Source organism: Chinchilla lanigera, unplaced genomic scaffold, assembly GCF_000276665.1.
Source record: "Chinchilla lanigera isolate Chin_1 unplaced genomic scaffold, ChiLan1.0 scaffold00159, whole genome shotgun sequence".
NCBI lineage: Eukaryota > Metazoa > Chordata > Mammalia > Rodentia > Chinchillidae > Chinchilla > Chinchilla lanigera.
Window position 1 is genome coordinate 347,632 of NW_004955560.1, and position 12,952 is coordinate 360,583.

The 12,952-nt window shown below is 38.6% G+C and overlaps 1 long non-coding RNA gene across 1 annotated transcript; it reads left to right on the top strand.

The window, feature by feature from the left end:
- The first annotated feature begins 6,843 nt into the window (after positions 1-6,843).
- On the top strand, positions 6,844-10,107 carry LOC106147446. The gene is made up of 3 exons (XR_001232353.1): positions 6,844-7,050; positions 8,100-8,252; positions 10,077-10,107. It is a non-coding gene; the product is annotated as an uncharacterized LOC106147446 (long non-coding RNA).
- The last annotated feature ends 2,845 nt before the right edge of the window (positions 10,108-12,952 follow it).

Below are 12,952 nucleotides of genomic sequence, written 5' to 3' on the forward strand. Positions count from 1 at the left end.
GGTTCCAAAGTATTTCCCTTCCAGTTCTAAAAATTCTGTTTTTAGATGGTGAGTTTACACAGCATCACTGTGAGCCATGATGTGCTTTTACCACTGCCCTTCATCTTTTATTTTTTATTTATGTATTTCTATGAAGTTTATTGATACATTTTAGGTTACATAACTATCACATTCATCACAGGGAACTTGTACCTGTATATGGTATACCTTGGTTCTTTTTTTCTCATTCCCCTACCATCCCTTCAACTCTCTTCTCCTCCTTATTTACAGAATCTTTGCTTCTATTTTCTCTTTCTTTTCTCATTTTTATTCTTTTCTCTTCCTGTCTTTCCCCTTCCCACTCCCTATTCCCCTTTCCCATTTGAACAAATATAGTTAATCAGATTCTTCTGCACCTGAGCAACCTTCAGCCAGTATAATGGGGCTGTTGCTAGCAGATAGAAACAAAGTTAAAATAATATCTTTCAAGTATTTTAGGCTTTGAAGTTATTCTGTTTCCCAAAGCAGAATGCCTAATTTATAGAAGGAGACCCATCAAGTATTACATAACAGTAAAGATGCTGAATTAGTTCAGGGAAAGGTTAAACTTAAAATTTAAAATATGGTCTCTACAAACCCAGTCCTTCCTGAAAATCTGAGCATTGACATTTATGTTGTGTGTGAGTGTATGAAAATGTTAAATAATGCAGTATTTTGAAGAGGTATCTGTTGATTGTCTAATGAGGTTGACAAATTTTATGACCTAATGTTCTTAAACATTTTTAGATATGTTACCTAATGTTAACAGGTATTTCATGTTTTTAAGTGACAATTCTTATTTCTCTATTACATTAAAATCACACTCTATTTGCAATATATTCAAACTTGTGAAATGTCTCACAGGACTCATAAATTTGACTATTTACTTTGACTGATAGGATTGTTGAAAAGGCTAAATGACTTAAAAATGTCACTTGGACATTGCTTAACTAGAGGCAAATATCATTATCAGAAAAGCTGGGTCAAAACAATAATTCTCATGAAGATAAAAGAATTATTTCTTAGTGATTTGAGGTATTTAAAAAAAATAAGGGAAGTGGATCTGAAGTTTCATAATTTATATTCTGGTTTTCTATTGATTCTATCATTAGATTTCCTCTTCTATAAAATAGGAATAATAGTATCTGTCTTCTCCATAACAAGTATGGAACAATTAGCTTCCCTAGAAGAATAGGTTTAATATAAAATACATACATGGTTATATAAAGGATTTATTAGATAGGCTGCCTGTGTAATAAGGGAGGATGAATGCACAATGGCATCTGTGTGCTGGAGTCTGAGGGTCTAGTCCAAGGTGGAGGACCTGGAACTCACTGCAGTCTGTGTTGGAAGCCTGAAAGGAACTCCCGAAGAACATCTAGAGGAACATCCAAAGACAGTGGATATATTTAAGTCAATGGGAACCGATTGGAATCATTCCCAAAATATCAGGCCCTGATCTCTGGTGATCTGGTCCTTATATGAGATAAGCAAGCAGGAAGTGCAGAGGCAGAATGGCTTGTCAGTTGGGGATGGGTTTATACAATGTACATCATAGTGACCAGCTATGCATCACAGTGACCAGCTGTTTCTAAGAGACAGGCGCAACTGGAACAGGAACAATTACCTGGGCAACTAAGAAACTGAAGTATACTGGCTGGTAGGGGAGTGGTATTTTCTGCTATAGATATACTAAATATGGAAGGCCTTTGAAACTGAAAACCTTCACAGTTACACAGAGACATTTGAGGAGGGCTGAGAAATAGTTTTCTTTCAATTTTAGCGCCCTCCATGTTTTAAAGGCCTCTGTTTAGTTGATCCAGTTAAAAATATAATAATATCTATATGATGATTGTTCTCCATATTAAAATATAGGAGATTAAATTATTTTAGAACTATTCAAGTGGACTTCATTGTTTTTATATTATATATTTTATTAATATTTAATTTTAGGAAATACATTCACCAGTTCTTGTTTAATATTATTAAATTCTCACACATCTATTAGAGGTATCATTATTTGCATTTTATGGATGAGGAGACAAAGAGTTAGAAATTCATTCTTTTGCCATTTATTATTGCTTTCTCTGCAATACCAGGTACCACTAATGCCATATTCCAGTTAATCAGGGTGTGTGTGTGTGTGTGTGTGTGTGTGTTGAGACACGGTCTTACTATGACATCTAAGCTGGAGCCGGATGACATAGCTCAAGTGCAGCCCAGGCTGGCCTAGAACTCACGATCCTCCTCCCCCGGCCTCCTGAGTGCTGGGATGACAGAGGAGCCTTATAGTTTGTTAACTGGATTATTCTTTTGGAGTCGTGTGGGGTTTTTCCATAAAAACCAGAGTTCCTGTGCCTCTTTCGGTTTTTTCTACTTCTAGTAGAGATAGGATTTGTGATTAGTTCTGCAATTTTGCTTCAGAGATGATACATTTAGTGCCAGGAAGCCAAAGTCTGGTGGGAAAGAAATCATTTTGTTTCCTCTGTCTTTAGTCTTTTTCCCTCAATGCTTACAGGAGGCTTGTGCACCCTATGATCCTCACAAACCTCTCACCAGTGTGATTCTCCTCCTGAGGGGTTGTAGGTGCTGTGAACGCAGCAGGGGGAGTGTGAGCATTATGGTGCCCACAACTCGTCAACAAAGGAAGGCTTCTTCCCTCTGGTGGTTCTTATCCTAAAGAGATAAAATGAACCCTTCATAAGTATTAATTTCAGGGTACAGTTACTCCATTCAACATGACTCAGTTTGGAGCCAGACCTGATGGCACATGCCTGTAACCTCAATGCTTGGGAGGTTGAGGCAGGAGGATTGCTCTGATCTCAAGGCCAGCCTGGGCTATACAGTGAGTTCAAGGGAAACTTAGACTGCATTAGTGAGACCCACCCCCCTCAAACAAAACAAAGTACAATAAAACTATACCCCCCCAAAAAAATCCAAAATCAAACAAAATCCAAAAACCAAGATAGAAGAACTCCAAACTGACTACTTTTAAATTATATTTCTGTTGTTAAAACTGTCTGGTTTGAATCCTGACAACAGCACACACTTAGCAACTGTGTGTTCAGGAGCTCATCACTATCTGTTTCTCCCTCTGGGAAATAGTGTAATAGTCACCTCACCCCCTAGGCGGTTGTGAGGATTCATTGAGCTATTAGATGCAGAGTATTGAGCACAGTAGGGGGCACATTGTAAATGCTCAGTAAAAATTAACCATTGTCACTACTATTATTTTCTAACTTGCTGCTCACAGTTAACTGGACTAAATAACTTTACCCTTCCTAAGCCAGGCATGGTGGTGCACACTGGTAATCGCAGAGGATTGCAAGTTTGAGCCCAACCTGGGCAACCTAATGAGTTCATTAAAACCCATCTAAAATATGAAAAATTTAAAAGGCTAAAGATGTAGTTATGGCCCTGGCTTCAATAATCCCTAGCATCACCACCCCCCTAAAAAACCAAAAAGCTTTCTACCAATGAAAATAATAATGATTTAATTTCATTTCTTAAAACAGTGGGTGAACTATAAAAATAAAACAAATTGATATAAAGCAAGCTCACTTCATTAGAACTAATGGCATCTTTTCTCCTCTAGCTTTCTTGAGGTACTTGATAAATAAAAATTTATAGAGAAGGTTTCAGCATGATGTTTTGCTGTCTGTATACCTTGGGAAAGACTATCACAACTGAGGAAATTAACACACCTATCACTTCACTGTTACAGTTTTTGTGCATTGGGACAAGAGCAGCTTTCTCAGCGAGCTGCAAGTATACAGCACAACGTCATTAACTGTGGTATCACGCTGTGCATTTGATCTTTAGAACCTGCTCACCCCACATCAATGAACTTTTGTGCCCTTTAGCAATATTTCCTCATTTCTGCCTAGCCTTTGGCACCTCCCCTCTACTTTCCATTACTTCACAAATTTGGCTTTTTAATATTTCAAGTGTAAGTGAGATCAAGCTGGGCATGGTGATACAAGACTCTAATCCCAGAGCTCTGGGAGGCTGAGGCAGGAGGGTCATAAGGTCAAGTCCAGATTAGGCATTCAGTGAGACTCTGTCTCAAAATAAAATTAAAAAACAAAACAAAAGTAGAAAACTCTGAATTCAATTCCCAGTACTAAAAATAACAAAAGAAACTAGAAAAAAGTGAGATCACACAGTATGTCTATTTCTGTGCCTGGCTTATTTCTCTTAGCAGAATGTCCTGTAGGTTCATCCATATGGATGCAAATGACATGATTTTCTTCTTTTTAAAGGCTGAATAATAATCCAGTGTCTGTGTGTGTGTGTGTGTGTGTGTGTGTGTGTGTGTGTGCACATGCACACATATGGGCACATACATATACATACACACATTACATTTTCATCATCTGTTCTTCTTCAGTTTGTTTTCATATCTTTGCTGGAATAATGTAGTCTTCTTTCCACTTTTTTGAGACAGGGTCTTGCTATATAATTCAGACTGGCTTTGAACTCACTTTGTAGCCGAGGCTGTCCTCAAACTCACAGCAATTCTCCTGCCTCAGTCTCCCATGGAGTAACATAGTCTTGAAATACATTAATTACTAAATGGGAAGAATAGGAATCATGGCATCACATTTTAGATCCTAAAAAGCCAGAAAAACATTTTTAAAAAGAGAAGATAAGGGCTGGGGATTTAGCTCAGCGGCAAAAGCGCCTGCCTGGCATGAGCAAGGTCGTGAGTTCGGCTCCCAGTACCAGAGAAAAACAAAAAAAAAAAAAAAAAAAAAAAAGAGAAGATAAATTGCAGTTAGAATATTTTCATGCCAGAGAGAAATGGGACAGTGCCTGCTATTGACCAAATAACAAACAGGGCAGGAAGGCTTAGTGGGCACAGACCGGGCCCGAGGAGCGTGTGGTGCACGTCAGCCCCAGTACGGAAAGTTAGATATGTGGGTTGTCAGCAGAGGCCATGGGTGGACACTCCTCCCATACAACTTACACACACACACACACACACATACACAAACTCACTATGAAAACCAAATTCTTCATTGTGATGGCCATAACTGGCAGATACTGGTGTGTTAGGTCAGATTTGCTCTGAGGAAGCCTCCATAACTGGCAGATACTGGTGTACTAGGTTAGATTTGCTCTGAGAAAACCTCTGTTGAGCATGGGACTAGAATGTAAACTCTGCACGAGAATAAAACACACCAGGTTCATCTTTAGAATTAAGGACCTAGTCCAGTGCCTGGGCCAGCACAGGCCTTCAAGGGGTGCTCGCTGTGTAAACCCACCAGTGGCACTGCCCTTCCCTGGCATAACTATTACAATGAAGTGAATGTTCATTTCTTAGAACTTCATATTTAGTTTAGTCTTAGGTTCCTAGATTTTTATAAACAGGGAATCCCAGCTCAGTTAAATTTTAGCTCAGTTAAATGACTTGATACAGGTCCCTCAACTAGTTGTTCCTGTTGTGGGAAATTGGACCTAGGTTTTTAAAAGCCACTTCCAGATTCTCAAAGATGTTCCTGTTTTACTGATATTTGTACTCCCTCCCTAAATTCCTAATTGAAATTCCATGTCCCCCTTTGCTTTTGTGCAACTATTGCTATCATGTAAATTATCTTTTTTCATTTCCCATGAAAATAGCAAGCACTTTTCCTCTGCTTATAAGTATGGTGCTGGTGCTCACTGATGGATTCCCTCCTCTCAAAGTGGTGCTAGATTCTACCTCAGCATAACAGGCCCAGGATGGTGTGATGCCAAGGAAGAGAAAGCAGCAAGTGATCCCTACCAAGGGCTAGGGAACTAAGCATTTAACCTCTACTGCAGAAAAGAGGACACAGCCAAACTTGCAAAGCAATGCATGAATAATGGAAGAGAGTCCTTGGGCCCACAGTGAGCTAGGCAGCTAAGTGGACACAGGAGGACACCAATCAGGGACAGCATCCTGGTTCAGGGATGGTGAGTTCTGAGTAGGCTTTCAGGAGGGGACAGACAGATCCCAACTGAGAAGTATATGATGATTCTTAGAACTCACTGTGCAGGGTCCTCAAGCTTCATACTGACACATGTTGGCATTATTCTATGGGTGGTTCATTAACAAGTTTTCAGTTTAATGTCTTCACACACAGAACAATCTGACATTTTAGCTGGTATCATCTTGTTTTTCTTCAGCATCAATTTGTGCAACATTTTGTTGTTTCAGTGGTTAATTACTAACTGCTGAGTTCAAGCTTCTTGCTTCTCCTGTTTCCTTTACCTTTTACATGAGTTTTAAATGGGCAGCCCTTGTGGGATGGAGAAGAAAGCTACAAGTGATGGTTTTTCATTCGTTCTAAAATTATTACCTCTTTATTTGTACAGACATTGGTCGGAACAAAGTTTTAAAGAGTTAGCCAAAATGAGATGTTGGAATTGATTTTGGATTTCTCAGCAGTGTTTCATTTTTCAGGATGAAGATGGCAGTTTGGCTGTTTATGGAATCATGGAGTCATTCTATTATCACCTTTATCTCTTGTTAAACAGATAGTAGCCCAGGGGCTGGGGATTTAGCTCAGCGGCCTGCCTGGCAAGCGCGAGGTCGTAAGTTCGGTTCCCGGTACCGGAGAAAAACCAAAAAAAAACCAAAAAACAGATAGTAGCCCATAACAGGCACTCAAGAACTGCTGGCAGAATAGCTGATGAGAACAGAAGCGAGCTTGCAGATATAGAGGTCAAGAACGAGGAAGCTCAAGAGTACCTCATTAGTGCACTGCACCACTGTGGTAGATCTCCTTACCTTCCAACCACTGCTCCACCCACCACATTCCCTGGAGACAATGGAATCATGTCAGTGACAATGGAATCATGTCAATGACAATGGAATCAATCATAGTTGAATCAGCCCAGGAGCCAAGCTGAAGACTGTGCTCAGGAACAGTAAATCAGAGGCAGCTCGGTGAAGGGGAATTCTTGCCAAATTTGTGGGTGCTAGCTGTCAGCAAATCAAAAATACAGAGCCATTTGAGAAAAATTTCCAGTTAAAGTGGAATTCTCAAAACCATGAACTGCCACCAGGTCAGTGAAGCTTATTTTATAAGCAGATAGGATTCTGCACAAGCTAGTACAGCAGGATGGTCATGGAGGACTTCCACCAGGCCAGAGTGTCTAAACTCACCTCTGGGACTGCACTTCCTGTCATTTCCTGGCACAAAAGCTCACTTCCCCCTAGGCTGTTTGACTCAGAGAATCTTCTAGAGAAACTTAACTCATCTCTATAGGCTCCAACTTTGAATTATGAAGTATGCTAGAGAGCTAGGAGCAATTGCTCCATGAAAAATACTGAGTCACATAGAGAAATGATGTTTTTATTACTTCAAAGGCAATGAGCATATCTAAAGCACTGTAAAGCTGTCCAGGTGAGCTTATTAAGTTTTGAAGTAAAAGAAATACATGAGGAACAGATGAGAATCTTGGATAAAAGCCTAGACCTTGATCACAGAGGATTTTACTTATTTATTGCTATTATAGTGGATAATAGCAAGACAAAAATTTATGAGGATCATTGTCCAGAAAAAAAGTAGCATTGATTTGTTATGTAATATTTGAGAAAATCTCTCTCAGGGAAGAGTCTGTACCTAATTCTAGTAAAGGGGACAAATGTAGTGAGTAAGCTTGAAGCTGTGTGAACTCTCAGATCTAATCAGAAAAGGGTATGATATTAGATCACATGGAGTTGTGTAGTCCCTAGCAGGTCTGGTGTTGGTTAACTGCCTGGAGATTCTTTACCCAAGAAGTGGGATGGATTGACAAGCAAAAGTTTATAGTAGAAGTCAATGGCATATTTAATTGTGTGAGCTGTGTGGACCAAATGGTCTCTTCTTACCTTGTGGTTCATGGGTTCTAACATATACTAGCATTAGTTGCATCAGCAAAGCACCCTTGCTTTTCTTGCATTGTGAACCTATAAACTTCCCTGTGAAATTCACTATATAATACACATTGTCAGTGCCAGTGACAGTAATTACATAACAAATTGCTTTTCTACTTCCTCAGACATGTAATTAAATGTTTCTTGCTGAAGTCTTCCTCATGATGACTTGGTTGGGTAATGACCTGTTTCCTAGTCCCACAGCATGTTGGATAGTACCTGCTTCACCCAGAGATGGCCTTGTAGACTCAGGACGGACCTGCTAAGCTGAAGCCCTGGGATGGATCCTTCTTTGGAAGATTTTGTCATTCATGAAATTGGAACTGTCCTTCAAATGTGTCTTGAAAGAGTGAGTCTTCCCCAACCATGTGTACAACAAAAATTTAATGGAGGCAAATCTCCAAATGCAGTGAACTTTTAGGAAGAATAGTCTGTTTTGAAAATCAAACATGTTGCCTGCAGACGAATATATTTCAGATAATTTCATTGAAATTGATTTGCTAAGCAAGCTGTATAATCCTCTGCACACAGCATTTACATAGTGGTTTTTCAAAGTGTAGCTTCTAAAATCTTTGTATGGTAAATTAGTTACCATAATATTTTCTTAGTCATGACTTTGACTCTAATTAGATTATCTATCCCTCCTCTGTTTTTCCACAATGCTGCCAATTTCTGTGCTATGATCCCTCCCCTTATAATTCTCTGTGCATGTTTATCATTTTCCTCACCAGACAGGAGCTCCTTAAAGGCAAGATCTCACGACCTAAGTGGTTTTGTCTCCAGAATCTAGCATAGTATCAGGTACCTGTAAAGATATACTGAGCTACAGTATATTCTATAGGAAAAGAACTTGTTTATGCTTGAAGGTTTTAAATGTTGATTTAGATGTGCTGTATCACAAAGTCAGCACGATTAAAATCTGAGACCTGGTCTCTTCTGTGGTTAATGAGTTCTTAGAGAAAATGATTCCAAGTGCAGCAAACTCCTGCCATGAGTTCCCTTTGGCAACTTTTGATTGTATTTCTGCAAATGTGGCCTGTTAGTTTAAATTACACTACTTAAAGTAGAAAAGGAAATAGTTGTTCTTACCTAGTGTTGTGGGAAAAATTTATTTAAAACCAGAGTTGTTTTATTTAGAGTTTGTAGAGATTACAGATTTAAACATACGTACACTCAAACATGGGCTTAAGGTAATTAGCAACACCTGTGATTATTAGAGTTTGGCATTTTTCTCCTGGTTGACTTTGTTGCCAGTCTTTTGGCCTCTTAATTTTATTTTTTTCTTATTTCTCAAGTAATACAACTTCAGTGGGAAAAAGTTAACATGTGGGTGTTGAGTTCTCTTCATATTTTAGTTTCCTTATCTTTGAAGAACTGTTGCAGCTCTCAGCTAGATTTCCTCCATGCTGCACCATGGCTTTTGTAGACAAAAGAGAATACATCCTTTTGTGTCTGTGCGCCTCAGGAACAAGGATGTTTCTGCCCAGGGTCCACCTTCATGTCCAGCGCATTCCTCTTCCATCCTTAAACTCCATTAGTCTTACATTTTCCTGGTGCTAAGCAATATCCCCAGCCCTAACTAGGATTAAAGGTCCCATTCATCCCAGCTATTTCCCTTTTGGGTATTTTTCCAGAAGAAATGAAAACATAATACCACAACGATATATGTGCACCATATTTATAGCAGCACAATTCGTAATAGCTAAATCATGGAAACAACCCAAATGCCCATCAACTGAGGGATGGATAAAAAAGATGTGGTAGTTTTATATAGTGGAATATTACCCAGCTATAAAGAAAGATAAACTTGAGGCTTTTATATGTAAATGGATGCAGCTAGAAACCATACTCATAAGTGAAATAAATAAGACCCACATGTGTAAACATCATATTGCCTCCCTAGTATAAGAACCTGAAGAAGTAAATAAAATCTAAAAGGTACAATACATATTGTGAAAGGGAAAGAAACTGCTCAAAAGGAAAGAATGAGTGGGATGAGAGAAAAGAGAAAAGAAAGAAGGAAAATATATATAAGATAGCTAGGATAATTTCACGCTAATTTCTATTGCTTTCTTGAATGGAACAGATGTTATTTAATTGTTTGATCATTCTTACATGCCTGTATTTGTTTATCTGGGTAACCAGTTGTTTTTTTTTTTTTTTCCGGTAGCAGGAATCAAACTCAGGACCTTGCACTTGCCAGGCAGGCAGTGATGCCACTGAGCTATATCCCCAGCCATGGGTAGCCAGTTTGAAGATAACAGTAAGTAATACAACAACCATTGTTCATTTCTTATCACCTTGTTTGAAATTCTACATTGTTTTTATGTTGTTTTGTTTAGGATTGCATGTTTGTTAATGTTTTGGTTCCTTTATCTTTAAAATGAAAAAAAGAACTGTAAGGCTAAGAATGCATTTCCACATGGAATGCAGATGCAAATATGTGCTGAAGGGAGAAGCCATTTGAGTGTATGCTTCTGGAAATGCAGTGTTTCTCCTTTCCTTCTAACTTGTTAACCATCATCAAAAGACAAAATCACAGCACTTTGCTTTGAAGATCTTATGTGGCTTTTATTTACATTCTGGAATCAGGCAGCACCTTGTTCTTTAAACAGACTGAGTGCTCTGCTGAACTGAGCAGAGGTGGATGACCAAACAGACATTAAAGGGCTGGGGACAAGGTGCACATTGGCTGTTCAGTTACAGGTCACAGCAGAGGGGCTTCATCGTCCTGCATAGCCCTGACCTGTTCTGGGACTTGGTGATTTTCTTTCTCTCCTGGTGATTTTCTTTGACTTTTCTGAAGGGATCTACACCACTTAGTTTCAGTGGAGTAGCAGGAGCTTTAGCCTGAGAGTCTCCATCTTGGTTTGGTTGTTGCATTGGCACAGGTGCTGAGTCCACACCTTGGCCTCTTGTGAGTCTTACTTAACACCATGCATCTGACTGTTTCAGGGCCAGCATAATTTAACATTCATGGCACACTATAAAATTTCAGAGGTTGTTTTTTAAAAGATTTTGTGAACATCAAGAATCTAACTTTAAGAAAATCATGAAAGAGCCTTTCAACTGCATAAATTTTACAGTCAAATGATAGGTGCTAGTTCTGTTTTCACATTGTGTCCTGAAGCAATGTTAATCAGCAAGTAATATATTGTAGCAGGGAGCTCACCATAGATGCCATTGACCTTGGGCATGAAAATCCTGGAGAGGGAATGGTGACAGTAACTAATTTATTAAAGTTTGTGTGGTGAACATAAGTTATTTGAGCACTGGCACTCTTAGATGGTTCATTTGTCAAAAGTAGGTATCATCTGAAACTTTATAGGTTTTTTTACATTGATTTTGTTTATTTGGTGTTTTGGATGAAGAAAGAAGTCTTCAGAGATAAATAAAAAAAAAACAAGCGAGTATCAATCATGAACTTTTAATTATGAAAATGGTTGTTAAAAACACAATGTCTTCTATTTAATATTTTGACTTTGCTGTGTTATCTATTCATTTGTTTGTCCTAAATCATTGTAGGTAATACAAATATGGAAAGATTTGGTATGAGATGTGGAATTTTTTGTTTTATTCATCGCTTATATTTGGCTGAGTTCCTAAAAATGATTTTAGTTGACTGTTAAATTTGTCAAGTAAATTGCCCCCAATTGAAGTTGAAATAGCAAAAAGAGAAAAACAACACTTGCTCTACTCATTTAGGATTGCATTTACTGTTTATTAATTTTACATTAATTACTGCTGTGTAAATTTAAAGAGACTGTTGTTGAGCTCAATCTTGTAGCCAAACTCATTCCATGAGACTCACATTTATGTTTTGATCTGTCTTAAAATGTTTTATGTTCTAGCTTCAGGTGTCTGTACTGTTATCATTATTTGCTTTATTTCAAGACTTGTCTTGAAAAGCCTTTTACCCTGATTACCTGGGGAATGTATGAAGAAAACCCATTGTGAGCACATTTGCCGTAGTAATTCAAGCGTCCTCATCCCATTAGTTAGCAGTGTTGTCTGTCGTCATCTGAAGACTGGTGATTCTGACACTCCAGGGTAAACAGAGCTGACAGCCTTGGTGTGATGGAGTCGTGGTATGGGGAGAGGATTTTAAAAAGAGCTTTGTGAAGATTGGGACACTAAGTAAAGGAAATCATGTCTTGCTTCAAGGCAGAGGCTAGGTTTTCTTGACCCTGCTAAAAATTCCAGATCTGTGAAATAATAATGGATGCAGTCCATCTGAGATGATGGAAGTAGTAAAAGGGGAAGATTAAAGTTATAGTTGTGAACCTTTTTGAAGTCAGAAACTCCAGTGGGACTCTCAGAACTTTGTGGTCTTTCCTCTAGAAAACATGCAAAATATTAGTTTCAATTTTGGAGAGCTCACCGATGCCCAAGGCTCATTCTTGGGCCCAGGTTATGGAGCTCTAAGTTAAAGTTAGGGTTTTTAGGAGAATATCAGCATTTGTAATTTTATTATTCATCTCGGAAGCAGTTGAGAGCCACTGTAGCTCTCTGATTATGAGTTGGCATGATCCACGTATTCTTGCATTTCTAATAGACTACCTCTGTTACTAGCTGAAGCAAGGTACAATAGAATTAAAACTAAATGGAAATCATACAGATTTCAAACGTTCACCAAGAAAAACACAAAAAAGCACATTATATGTAATTTTTACTCCAGAATAAAGAACAGAGCCCAGGTATGGTGGTGCAGACTTGTAATCCCAGCACTCAGGAGGCTGAGGTAGGAGGATTGCTGTGAGTTCGAGGCCAGGCTGGGTTATCTAGTGAGTTCAAGGCCAGCCTAAACTGTACAGTGAAACCCTGTTTCAAAAAGGGAAAAAACAGCAACAATAACAAAAGTAAAACAATCAAATATGTTCTTACTGGAAGTTTTGACCTACTCAAACAATGACTTATTTGTCATTTTTCTTTTATTTGAGCACTGGTTTCAGTTTTTTCTTTTCATGGCACAGAAGTCAGAACGTGATTCATCAGAGCCAGGTATTCTGCTCTGTGACTGCCTGCCAACCTCCACTTCTGTGTCTTCAC